The sequence below is a fragment of the Furipterus horrens genome, unplaced genomic scaffold (genome assembly GCF_987537825.1).
Source record: "Furipterus horrens unplaced genomic scaffold, mFurHor1.1.pri manual_scaffold_6, whole genome shotgun sequence".
NCBI classification, from domain to species: domain Eukaryota; kingdom Metazoa; phylum Chordata; class Mammalia; order Chiroptera; family Furipteridae; genus Furipterus; species Furipterus horrens.
Genome location: NW_028327176.1, coordinates 137,520,653 through 137,534,280, shown reverse-complemented (window position 1 = coordinate 137,534,280; position 13,628 = coordinate 137,520,653). Strand labels below are relative to the sequence as shown.

The following is a 13,628-nucleotide window of genomic DNA, read 5'->3' as shown; positions in this document are numbered from 1 at the left end:
ATTGGCTTTCTATATCATAACAGCTCACCTATCCAGCAATTGGTAATTTTACAAACATATCATATGGATATACAATGTGTGAAGTAAGAAACAAGAAAAGTTTTGAAGCATCATATAAAATTCATGTTGCACAATCTATGAGAAAATGCTCAAGCAATAAACGCACTCAGGTTCTCATTCATAACTATGGAAAACCATTCCATAAGAATTCCTAACACCTTTTCTTGGTTGCCAGTAGAACAGAAGCAAAATAAAATAAGATTTTAAAAAATGTAAGATAAATAAAACTTAATTGAATGAACCAAATTAAATTTAAATACAGACTAACAGTTTCAATCAGATCAGTAAAATATGCCAGCTTAGAGCCAGGGCTCAGAGGAAAATACAAAAAAAAAAAAAAAAAAAAAAAAAATCTACAAAACTAGAACATAAGAACTACAGATAGAATACAGTGTAAGGTCACTTAGCATAATGGCAAACAGCCTTAGACAACTAGATATGCCTTGGGGGAATTGCTGCATTAGATCACATTAAAATAATTTAAATTCTGACTAAATCATCAATGACAGTTTAAATGATTTTCAGTGTGCTCTCTTTATAAACTCAAGAAGGTATACAATGAATTTCAAAAATATATGACAAAAACTGTTATGATTTTTAAGTGCCTTTAAGAGCTAGAAAAAAAATCATAAAACACATTATTCAAAATGACTCATTCACAGAAGGTTTGCATTTACTTTCAGAGACAGCATGAGCTGGTGAAGTTCTGTTGCTATTTCCCTTCATGGGTCCTCCCAGACACACCGAGTAGGAGAGGCATAGAGAGGAAGAGAAGCCTGGACAGGACAGTCGTTACAATGAACCAGGAGCCCTAGCGACCTGTCGCATGTCCTATCATAGAATTGTGTACTGAAGAAATTCACCTTGGAAAGATATACACATTGTATTTTCATATGGCGTTATTTTACATTTTAGGTTTAATGGTGTAGTTGATATATTTCTTTCTGTCACTTATTTTAAATAAAAATTTTAACATTGTATTTTATGAATTTGCATTTTTTTCCTTTTGCTTGTTCACTCTGGAATATCCCTGTTTTATTAAGGGAAAACTGTTCTCCTAAGAGCTACTATAGACACCATAGTAGCTTAGCCAGGAAGAGACTAGAACTATTGATTTTATATTCTGTTGCAATAAGCAAGGCAAGGCTGTAACATCATAATGAAACACTCAGCTGTATAATTTATTCAGTGAAAATAATATTATGGTCGTATTTATTCATTTCAACCACATTACAATTATAATTATCTGCCCCTTCCAATGTTTACATTACAAAACTATCTTTCATAAAATATATTGTAATATTTCTTACTTATGTCTTCTCTCTACATGTAGTAAGTTGTTTAAAGTTTTGAGTTAAGCATAAATATAAACAATTCCTCATGTTTATACATTTATTTTGCATTTAGTTAAAGCCAGATGCTAAAGACAATATATAAGCTATGCAATAATGATGTGAAACTGTTTATTAATGTTAATCTATGTTTAACATGCATAAGAAACCACAAAACAAAGGACATATTTTACTAACAGATATTTATTTATTAAGATAGCGAGTAGAGTTTTGATATTTTTTCACCTTTAAATACTATTTTTTAAATTGCCTGAAAACACTACCTGACAAAAATGCTCTGGCTAATACTGTAATTTAGAAGAGCATTGAAATGTGCCCTTAGCTAGGAAAGTCACAGGTTCTTGGTTCTCATGTTACTCGTGCAATAGGGAGTTTATAATGGAAATGACAACAGGCCATTAACTACAGCCCTGCTTGCAGGCATTGATATATCATTACAGATTAAAGACCTCTGCAAGAATTTAGTCAAGTAGGATTAGCAAATAAACTATTAAAGCTGAAGATTAAATTGTGAAAGACCAAAAAATTAAATTTCCTGCTATATCCTCAATTTGAGTTGTTTCCCAGAGTGGCAACAGTTCTCCCTGGTTCAGAAAATGCCTCGTAAGTGAATCCTGAGGCTAGAGGGTGTAGCCAGGAGGTGTGGAAGAAAAGCTAAAGTTAAGGTCAATGGTAAGTGATGGGAGAGGACATTTTGGTAGGGATCACTGTGTTTTAACTGTGGCTCACAGAGAAGCTGAAATGTCCAAGCCATAAGTTGCTGTGCATATCCATAAATCTTGACAATATAAACTGGATATTCTAATATTCTGTACTTCATGGCTTCGTCAGATCTCATAGCAAATCTCCCAGGCTTTGAAATCTTCTGTGATAATGTAATCGTTTGTTTTTTCTAAAATTCTCACCCAATGATATTTTTTATTATTGATTTTAGAGAGAGAGGAAGGGAGGGAGGGGAGAGAAACATATATATATGAGAGAGAGAAAGAAACATCTATCAGTTGCCTCTCATACATGCCCTGACCAGGGATTGAACCTGCAACCTTTTGATATATGGGATGACACTTCAACCAACTGAGCCACCTGGTCAGTGCTCCTGTTATAGTTTCAAGGAGCTCAAAATAACAAAGATTCTAGTAGATATTTACAAGTTATACCTACTTGATATATAAGAATATGGTTATGTAAGTATGAGTATTGGGGCATGTGTGTGTGAAAATGTGCACTTATGAATATGTATGTGTTTCCTCCTACAAGATTTATGTTTTATCTCTGTTTGGCTTCCCTTATTTGTTAGTTTTGTTTTTTGAATGTCATGGCCCACATAAGCAACATTATTTTCATCTTAATATTGATGGGTAAAAATTAAAATTTTATCCATGCAAACCCACATTATTTAGGATTTCAATTCATTAGAGACTTTATTGGCTTTGGTTTATATTCATACTTTGGTTTCCTGTGCTAAATCTTACCAACTTCTAAATCATGCTATAATATGGGTAACTTCTAAATCATGCTATAATATGGGTAACTGAACACATAAAATTATAGAGAATTATAAACTAATTATATTAATTTATACATTTATTTGTTAATTATTCTGTCAGTTGTTTTATTCAGATGTTCAAAGTTTACACATACTATAGATGGAAGACAGTCCTAGGTCAGCTCTGCTTTCTTTCCAACAGAACAGGCTGTGAATCAAGAAGAGAGGCACTATGTACTGGAACTGCAGCAAAATCAGCTGCTTCTCAGTCACCCGCTATCAGAGATGAAATTGAAAGCAATGTAATCTTCTTGCAAAGCAACACCATACTGGGACATGAACTAATGGATAAAAAAAAAAAAAAAATATGTACACTGAGAGTACTACTTGGTTTTACATTTTTTTTTTCCTTTTCTCAAAAAGATTTGAAAGGAAATAAAGATTCTGAGATCAGTGTCTATCACCAAAAGTCTAGAATAGTGAAAAAGAACTAGTACAGAAGAGCTCAGAAGAGAAAAGTAAAGATATATATTATGGTTGAGAAAAAGAAATTGGTTTATGATGGTAAGCGCTGGCAGGAACAATGTGAACCAATCAACAAACAAAGCCAAACAAAAATGAATGCAAAAACTGTAGTTCCTAATGTCAGACTAGACCTGGGAGCAAGACTAATAACGATGGATCGCACTAAAGTTCCCCGTTCAGTAATGCCAAAAATGTAGGCTGCAAGCAATGCAACAAGAACATGAGACGTTCCCCACCAGCACCAAGAACAATGGCTTCTAGCAAAGCCAGAGTTGGCAATAGGATGTGTTTCGAATTTACGTTGGAATAGAAGTTTTAAGAAAATTACATCCCTTTCCTTGTGATTAACAGAGCATATTTTGGCTAATATAAGTATTGAAGGTTGTCAGAGACTCATTTATTTGTTAACTTATGAAAGAAGCACTTCCATATGCCAATGATGGCCATATAAAAAAGGAGTTTTATTAAATTAAAAAAAAATGTGTTTGTTATGAGCCAGGCATTGTTCTATGCACTTTACCAACTTTTTAAACACATTTAATCATGTTATAATGATATGTGGTTGATACTAATATTCTCAGTTTCCATATGAAGAGCCTGAAGTCTAGGCAGCAGAGCTGGAATAAAACTCAGGCAATTCTGTGTACTTGGTAAGTCATTTGTGATGGCAATAAAAGCACATTTATGAGATGGCCTCTATGTTCCTAGAATGCTTAGGAGTGCTTTAGGCATTTTGCAGGGTAGTGGTGGGCCAGACCTAGGGGAATTTGGAATATATTCAATTTTCCTTTGAGTTAAATATATCACATATATACTGAGTAAAAAATTAAATCTATAGTATGCTCTCAAGGCATATCCCACATGTAGTAATAAGAGGTTACTTATCTGGTAAAAAAATAATACTAATACTAATAGCACTTACCAGGAAATGAAGTTGCTACAGTGGTCCTTAGGTTTGCATAAAGTCAGTCTGGAAGCAAGATACTGTACTCTTCCATTATACTGCACTGATTTATAACCTCTGCCATATCTTTTCTGTTATGGATATGTGTGGAAATGTACATAAAGATGTATGAATAGGGTAATTGCATGATATTTTTCTGTATGTGTGTAGGGTGAGTTCTGTTTGTCTAATTGTTTTTCTATTCATGCAATGAAATTATTATAAATATAAACCCAAATACTTAATTTCAAGAGTGTTTTAAATTTCTGTACTGATATAGAGTCAAGCTTATCGAGGCATCTTTAAAAATTATCTAGCAAATCCACTTCTTAAAGAAAATCATTATAATTAAAATTATGTATAAACAAAAGAGTTCACAGTCAAGCTATTACTGGAAGAAGAAGAACACTGTCAAACATTTGGGGACTATTAACGTATAATGCAGAACAAGTTGGGCCACTCATCTGTAAAAATTTAGTCAGAAAATATCATTAGCTTAATCCTGTAACATTTAGTGCTCTTTCAAGTAAGACATAGGTCCAGTGGCTTTCCTTTATCTTATAGCTATGCCCTCTGTAACACTTGGCCTATTACATGGCTGGGAACTGGGAATAGAGTGGTGAAGAAAGCATACCACTGTTTAGTGTTCTTGTGTTGTTTATGCTCTAAATCCACTGGCTAAAACTAGTTAAATCAATTTAATTTGAGACAAATTAAGACACAAACCTAATTTCAAGGATTATGGGAAATGCTGGTAATCACATGAAAATATTTGAAAAAGTATAGAATATGTTTCTCTCTCTGCTACAATATAATATTAAATGGAATAAGAATTTAACATATAAGAATAAATGGGAAAATAAAATATTTATGTTTACAGACATAGTACCTTTTAATGATGCTACTTGCTTACATATTTAATACATAAAAGTTAATGAAGGCTAATGTGCTAATATGTGTGTCAAGATAATTTGGCAAAAATAGATGAAGTAAAATCACAGAGGGCTGGGAATTAGAAAAACAGGCAGACTCAAAGGAGCAGATACAAGGTGCGATGTGTGTGAATGTAAAACATTTGAATATAAATAAATCGGTTTACTCTAGCAATGGTTAGAATTATTGTTCGGTCATCTGTTCAACTACCTACGGAGAATTCTCCTTTAACCTAGAAATAATTATTGATAGAGAAATGTGAAGAGCTGAAATTAGGCCAGCTATGATATAAACAAAAGTCAAAAAGCTAGAGGGTAAGCATGTCCTACTTTTGTAATCAAGGCTGCAATACTCTTCTGGAAATCATTCTGTTTTCATAAAAAGCAAAATCTATTAAGAGAAAATAAATGGTCTCTTTTTTCTTAAACTTCTGGAAGTAGGTTGATGTCAACCAATAAATTGATGCATCACGTCGTAGATGATTGGGAGTGTTGATTCTTACCATATAATAGACAAACACTAGCTTTGGGAAGTATTCAGTATAATCGCAAATCTGGGCCTATATCTTAAGTCTACCAATTAGATACATATACATGAGTATTATCACTTAAACACACTGACCCTGATTAAACTCATCTTAAAATGAAGATAAATTATAGCCATTAAGTTTATTGTTGAAATTTTAAAAGATAATGTAAACAAATTTCCTAAAACTGTGCTTTTGACCAGAAGGCATTAAAAAATAGTGTTTTTTCCTATGCAGTAGGCATTAAAAAAATAAAATCAAAGGTAAAAACTGTGAAGGAGTGCACATTGAGTGTGCGTTCCAGTAAGAAGGTCCTTCCAGAAACCGCCTCTTCCAATTCTCCCACGTACACAGGCAAGTGTGACTAATTGAAAAACACTCCTTTTTTAGGGCAAATACATGACAGGCTCATACATGATGAAATAGTCTCTGCAGAGCTTAAAGGGAAAAACAAAACAATATTTTACTCTTTCTAACCCGGAAAAATAGCTGTCACTCAAGCTGAGGCAGAGAATCAAGTTTGTTGATCATGTATTAAGTGACCATTGAGGACACTAGCAAATCTTGGGACTGAATCATTAAGGTTCAACAACGACAACATTCATTTTGGCTAAGGAATAGAAATATGCATCTTAGATTGAATACATTTCTTGTAATGTTTATAAAATGCCAAGAACTGGTAGAAATAATCTGTAAAATGTCAACAGTCCTGGTATCATTAATAATTTCATTTGAAAACCAATTGTTATGATATAAGTTCATCACAAATTAAAATAATGTGTAAGTTAATTTCAACAATTTTCCAAATCTGCTTATTAAATACACGTTTGAAATATTAATATAAAAATAAATTACAGGAATTAATTTATAGATAAAATGAAAATCTTTAGTTATGCTATATCTTTTGAGGTTTAAAATCAAACCCATTTAATACTAATACAGGAATAGGATGATAAATACCTGTATTTAAGCAATATTTAATTCAAATAAGTTGTTATACTAGTTAAAAATTACATAAGAATTCTTGTGACTTTACTTCTGTGTTGATAGAGTATGTATTTATATTGAAGATTGTTTAACAATATGAATAAAAGGCTAAAACTGCAACTGTGCTCTCTTCTAGCTTTATTTATATGCAACTATTCTGTGGGTTGATAAGGTTCGAAACTTTGCCCCCAAATACTTACATGTGGGCAAACTGATAGGAGTATAAGGTAGGAGGATATCTATGTGATTTCTCTAGAAACAGTACAGCATTGTATGGGGAACTTTAGGGCACTGTGCATTTAGAAAGGAGTGACTTTAGAGCTTCCCGAGAACTTAGTTTCTGTTTTTTTTTTTTCTTCTTTTTTCTTTGACTTTATTTTTTTAAGATCATTGTAGTATAAGGGGATGAGGGAAGAGTCTAGCCTATGTAAAGTGCTTGAAACACTCCAATATGTCAGCTCTATTTCATCACTGTGAACTCTCCTGATCCAAATAATCTTTGGCTACAAGTAAATGAATGTTCAGTTTTCAATGTCCTTCCTCTAAGCCTAAATTCAATTTTTAGTAATCACCTTTGCTTACACTAAAATTTTATGGGATGAATATTGGATAACCAAATTTATTCTCCTCTTAAAACTAGTTTACACTTCTTAAATTGTGAAGCATGCCCTTCAGTCTTTGACATTATTAGACAAAAACTGTCAAAGAAAATGCAATGGTTAGTTTTATGTCATCCAGGCTAGGCTGTGGTACTCAGCTGTGCAATCAAGCATTAACTTAGGTGTTATTGTGAAGGTGTTTTGTAAATGCAGTTCACAGTCAAATCTCCTAAGTACAGGAGATTACCCTTGATGATGCCAGTGAGCCTCATCCAATCAACTGAAGGCTTCAAGAGCAAAAACTGAGGTTTTCAGGGAAGAAGAAATTTGGCCTCAATACCACACTATCCACTCCTGAATGAATTTCCAGTTTACCACTCTGCTCTACATATTTTAAAATCACCAGCCCCTATAATCACAAGACAATTCCTTTAAAACAAATCTCTCTCAGATGGATGGATGGATGGCTAGATGATAGATGGATAGACTGTTAGAGCTATTACTGTTAGAGGGCAATTACATGAAGTGATATGAACATAGGTGCATATAAGTTTGAAAAGAAAATCTCATGTAGCTAGTGTATTGGTGCCATAACCAAACTACACAGTCCACAGTTTCATTAACACAAATAGATTCTTGCCCTGGCCAGGTTGCTCAGGTGGTTGGAGCATCATCCCATATACCAAAAGGTTGCAGGTTTCATTCCAGGTCAGGCCATGTACCTAGGTTATGGGTTTGATGCCCAGTCAGGGCACATACAGAAGGTAACCAATTATATTTCTCTCTCACATTGATATTTTTCCTTCTTTCTCTCCTTTCTTCTTTCTCTAAAATCAGTGAACATATTTTTGGGTGAGTATAAAAATATAGATTCTCTAGAAGATGAATAGATGGTTTTTCCCAGCTCATTATATTCAGAACTTATTGTTTAATTTCTACTAATGTTTGTGGCAAAACTAGTTACCATCAAGTAAATACTCTTCCCTAGAAGAAGACTGTAATTCTGTTAATATTAGAGCCAGCAGAGGGAACTTGACATTAAAAATCTAAGTCAAGGATCTGTAGGATTGGTCTCATTAGAAAACTGAGTTGTACAGGGACTTACAGGTTAAAAGCATATCAAAGAATTTGTGAGCTTTAAGGTAATAATATCATTTCAGAGATTGTAGCATGTGAAGAACACACTGACACTACATCTTATGAATGAAGAGCAGAAAAAGATCTTTTTACTAAAATAGAAAAGACAGTATAAAAATATTTACACAAAATGTTTATAATAAAGGATTATTTACACAATGTTAAACTATTAATCTGCAACCATAATGAGGCAACTCCAAGTTCCCAAAACCTTTGCTTTTTTTTTTTTTTTTTCTTTCATTCTTGCGCTTGTTTCTCCCATTGATCTTCCCTGGCCTGCAACGTTGTTGCAAGTTTTCCTGTTGAAGCTACTGCTGTTTACATGCTTATTCAAAGATTTATTTTCTTTATATTGTCCTTATGGTTTCAATTTTCCTTTGTGTGGCTCATAGTTGAGGGCATGAAGCAAATTTGCTTTGAGATCAAACACTGGTTTTCTATGATGGGAGATTGGAGTCTGTGCTGCTTCACCTGTCAACTTGAATGGGTAATAACTGCGCAGAATCTCATTTTGTGGTCTTGAACTTGTTTGTTCCAAGCACAACCTGACGTTTGGTGTAGTCCCAGACATGGTCACATGTGGAGACTTTCTGACTGGAGTCTTGGTAGGTCAATGCCTATATTCATTATTTTAATAGCAGCTGAAAAGCTGACATTCATTTTAGTTGCTAAGAGAGTGGAGGGTTTCAGTGGCCCCTTCACACAAGGTGCTCTGGCCTGCAGCACCCTGGACCCTGCCTGATAAACGTCCCTGGCTTGTGGTAATACAATCCACAGAGAGTCTTCCATGCAGACACATTGGAGTCGCAACAGCTCCCTTAGTAACAAGCTGCTTCTTCAGTCCATTAAGTGAACTGTGTTATTCAAATGATTCTTCTTTCTCTCAATATAGTGACCGATGGACTCCATTTCCTTAAAATGAGCCTCATGAAGCTTCTTAAAGTTTGGAGTAGTGATTGCAGTTCTTTTATTTATTTATTTCCAGATTTGGAAAACCCATCTGTGTAGAAAGACGTCTTTCTTTCTGAAGATACCTTGAATATTCATTTATTTCATTTTTTCCCTCATCTCCCTGGTTTTTATCTGGTGGAAAAGAAACTTCTACTGCAGTTCTGAATGTCTGGTTTTCTTGTTTTTCTTGGTTCTGGAACTCAGTGGTATCACTTGCTTTTTATCTCTGAATAATCCTGCCAGGAAATTAGGTCCCTGCACACAGTTCTGTGCCTCCTTCCTGTTTTGGTAACATGGCTAGCAGGCTCCATCTCAGCTTACTCCTGGCTGTAAATCTGTATCTTTCTCTCATCACAAGAGATGAAGAAGTTAACTTTCATCCTGATGACTTGTCTGCCCTCAGATTATCCCAGAAGCCCAGACTCTTGGCCAAGCTCTGCAGGTCACTGTACTTGAAGGAGTTCGGCTTCTCCAGAAAGGAGACAGCCATCGCCATCTGCAATCCAGACAGCCATGCAGATTATCTGTTCTCCAGCCTCAGTAGTGTTTTCTTAGCTGCCACCCAACTTGCCCCATTTTCAAATCTAGTAATAGCAATTCATATTTCTAATGCAAGATGGCAGACTGAGAACAATAAAATGAGAATAAGTACATGAAAAAGAGTAAGTATATCAATAGCAAGACTGGTTACCGGAATTGATGTAATTTGTGATGTGAGGCATTGATCAATTTCACAAATAGGGAAAGCACATTGGGTTATACTGAAAGATATGCAAGAATAGAAGACGTAGCCCTGGTCAGGTAGCTCAGTTGGTTAGAGCATGATCCCAGTAATTCAATTCCTTGTCATGGTACATACAATGATCAACCAATGAATGCATAAATAAATGAACAACAAATTGATGTTTTTTCTTCTTTCTCTCTCTAAAAACAAACAAACAAACAAAAAACAGATGTTACAGAAGTAGAAGTGGGAGGTTTTGATGAGAAGTAGAAGATACCAAGAGCAGAAATCAGCTAATGCTCGGTAGAAAGAGGAATCAATTAGTAGACCATTACAATAAAACAAGACTTCTTCCTCCTCCTTTGTCTCTTTGTTTCTCTCTTACTTTCTTTAGAAAACTTTTAGAATTTTCTCTTTAAACTTGAGGTAGTAAAAATCTAGGGGTATCTAATGTTTTCTCATATATTCTGTTCAACACTCTGTGGGCTTTTACAACACAGAAGGAACCACAGAGAAAAAGTGCTCTTAAATACAATATAATTGCTGCAAGTAAAATAATTTTAAAATAAATATAAAGTGTTCTGTTAAATGTGGAATTAAAAGAAAAAGGACATGGTCACAGAGAAAGAGATACTTTAAAATATTATTCACAATCCAGGAAGTTCAATGTCATGTTAATAAGGGTTCCAAATACTAAAAAAAGAAATGAATAAATAAAAGAGGGGAGAACATTATAAAGGAATTAATACAAGAAAATTTCACAAAAGTAAAAGGCACAGGTCTAAGGAAGTAGTACCATCACCAAAAACTCATCACAAAATTTTAATACCTGAGATTAAAAAAACACTAAGATTTCAGAAATACTAGTTTCTATATAAAGGATCAACAGTCAGAATGGCACTTGATTTCTAATAACAATCTGAAAGGCTAGAATAATGGATAAATTACTTCAATATTTTAAAGGGAAATACTTTTCCACCTAGAATTCTATGTAAGCAAACTATTCAATTAAGTATAAAGGAATAATTAAGATAACTAAGAAATATGTGAGGTTATAAATTGTTTGCTAATTTACTCCATTGTGGGAGTTCTTGAAGTGTCCTAAATTACATAAACATATGTCAAAATAGATATGGAAACATGGCAGCTTTGAAGCAGATTTTGAGGAATGAAGCAGACTGGGGAAGGAATACTGAGGGTATAGGATTGAGGTCTCTGTGGAAAAAAAGAAGGATGCTCAATAGAATGTCTAGAAGAAATACATTTTGAAAAAAATATTAAAAATATATGAATTTCAAAACATGCAATAAAAAAAGAATAAAATCTTTGAATAGTAGAAGAAATGTGATCATAATATACTAGTGCACTCTGTAGTGGACTAAATTAATGAAATTGAAATGATGTAAATAGTCATTATTAAACTAAAAATAATTAAAGAACTATACAGAAAAGAGGGAGAAAGAAGAAAGGAAATTTGGTGTATTTACACTAAAATTCACTAACATAACAGAATGCCATGTGAATGTATTAAATTAATTATACACACATACATAGTAATATATGTCTAGTATGTATATATATACATATATATATATGCACAAATATACTAAGTACAAATCATATATACAAAATTAGTATATTATATACATATTCTTGATGTCAAGTCTAATTCTACCTTACCTTAGTTAGCGTGACCTTAGAAAAAAATTGGATAGATTTCTAACCTTTATTCTCTTTATTACAAAGTGAAATTACATATGGAGTCTTCTTCAGAATAAAATAAATTTGACATAATTAATAAAGCATATTTGCATACTGCCTGACATATGAATTCTGAATAAACATAAACTTCTAATTAGTAGCAGTTTTATGAAACTGTCCATGATTATTTTTATATTATGCCAATAGAAATACATTCATTTCTACCATAAAGATTTACACTATCTGGTGTACTACTAGATGCTTTTATTTTTGTTGCCCAGCATATTATAGTTTTACTCTTGCTGTTGTGTTTCTGTCATCCCAATAGAATCCTCACAGTAGGAGAAAAAAACTATATACACTTAATCTGTCTATTGGAATCCAAGACCACATCTCCAAACAAACAAATGTGTGTGTGTGTGTGTGTGTGTGTGTGTGTGTAACATCAAGTGAATTTGAAGTCAAATAAATTTAAATAATTACCCAGGACTATGTAATTTGCCAATATTTAAGCCCATATTTGGACATATATTTATATCTGAGTTTAAATCCAAAGCCTTTAATGTTATACTATCTTGGATTAAATGATGTTTAGCTATACAATAATAAAATCTCAAAGCTTTTCTGAGCAAATGATTTTGTTTCAGACTAAAATGATCATAAATATATACAAAAATCAAATGTGAGAGAGAAATTAAGCCTTCTCAGAATTGCTCTATCAAGTGTAAGTGTTGTATATGGTTATTTCTCTCTCAGTTCAGTAATTAAAATATTCTAATACTCAATAAAACTCAATGATTACAAATTTTTCCCTGATCTTTTTTAAGATGTCTCAATGTTCTGATTATTCAAAAATAGACAAAAAATTGTTCCTAATATAATCTTTTTGAATAAAGTGTTTTTTCTTTACTTTCAGTTATTCTAAGTTTTGTTGGTAGTGGAGAAAATTAAATATTAAGAAAGTATTGTCAGTAGCCTATGCTGTCTAATGCATTTACAAATCACTTGACTTTCACTTAACAGGATATTTTATTTTTCAATACACAATGCTGCAGAAACAAGCTATCAGCACAAACAAGAAAAGTTTTGTATTAAATTAAAGTCATTCTGATTCTTAGATTATTTTGCCATCCAATTTTGCATAGAGCAAAAATTGATGTGAAACTTACAAACAAATGTTCATTAAGATAAACTTACTTTTTCCCGTTTGATCAAACCCTTTCATAAAACACCTGAGGAAAAGTTATCAATAAAAACAATGTAAGCTGACATCTGCAAAACCTTCCATTTAAGAAGCTGAAATTGTGTGATTTCATTATAAACTCACTACAGAAGAATGATTCAAGAAATAGTTCTTTATTCAAAGATACAAAATGCTTTAAAAAGTAATAACAAACTAAAGTTTTGGCTGCACATATGCAAAAGTTCTATCAGAAATCATGAAGCATTCCTAATAATCAGACCATACAGCAATACATCAAATCTCTCCAACACACCTCTCACATTCTGAGATCCCCTCCTTTCTCCTCACCTAGATTAGCTGCTACTCAAATCTCCTGAAACCAAATCATCCCTTGAAGACCAGTTAAAATGCCACTGCCTACTCTGAATAAACCAGTCCAACAAATTGCTCTTCCCTTCTTCAAGCACCTTTGTACTTCTTGTCATTATTACTTAGGACATTTTACATTTTACATCTTAGGT

General features: G+C 33.1%; 1 pseudogene; it reads right to left on the bottom strand.

The window, feature by feature from the left end:
- Positions 1–8,717: 8,717 nt before the first annotated feature.
- LOC150007481 (nucleolar and spindle-associated protein 1 pseudogene) lies at positions 8,718–9,989 on the bottom strand (annotated as a pseudogene).
- Positions 9,990–13,628: the final 3,639 nt, after the last annotated feature.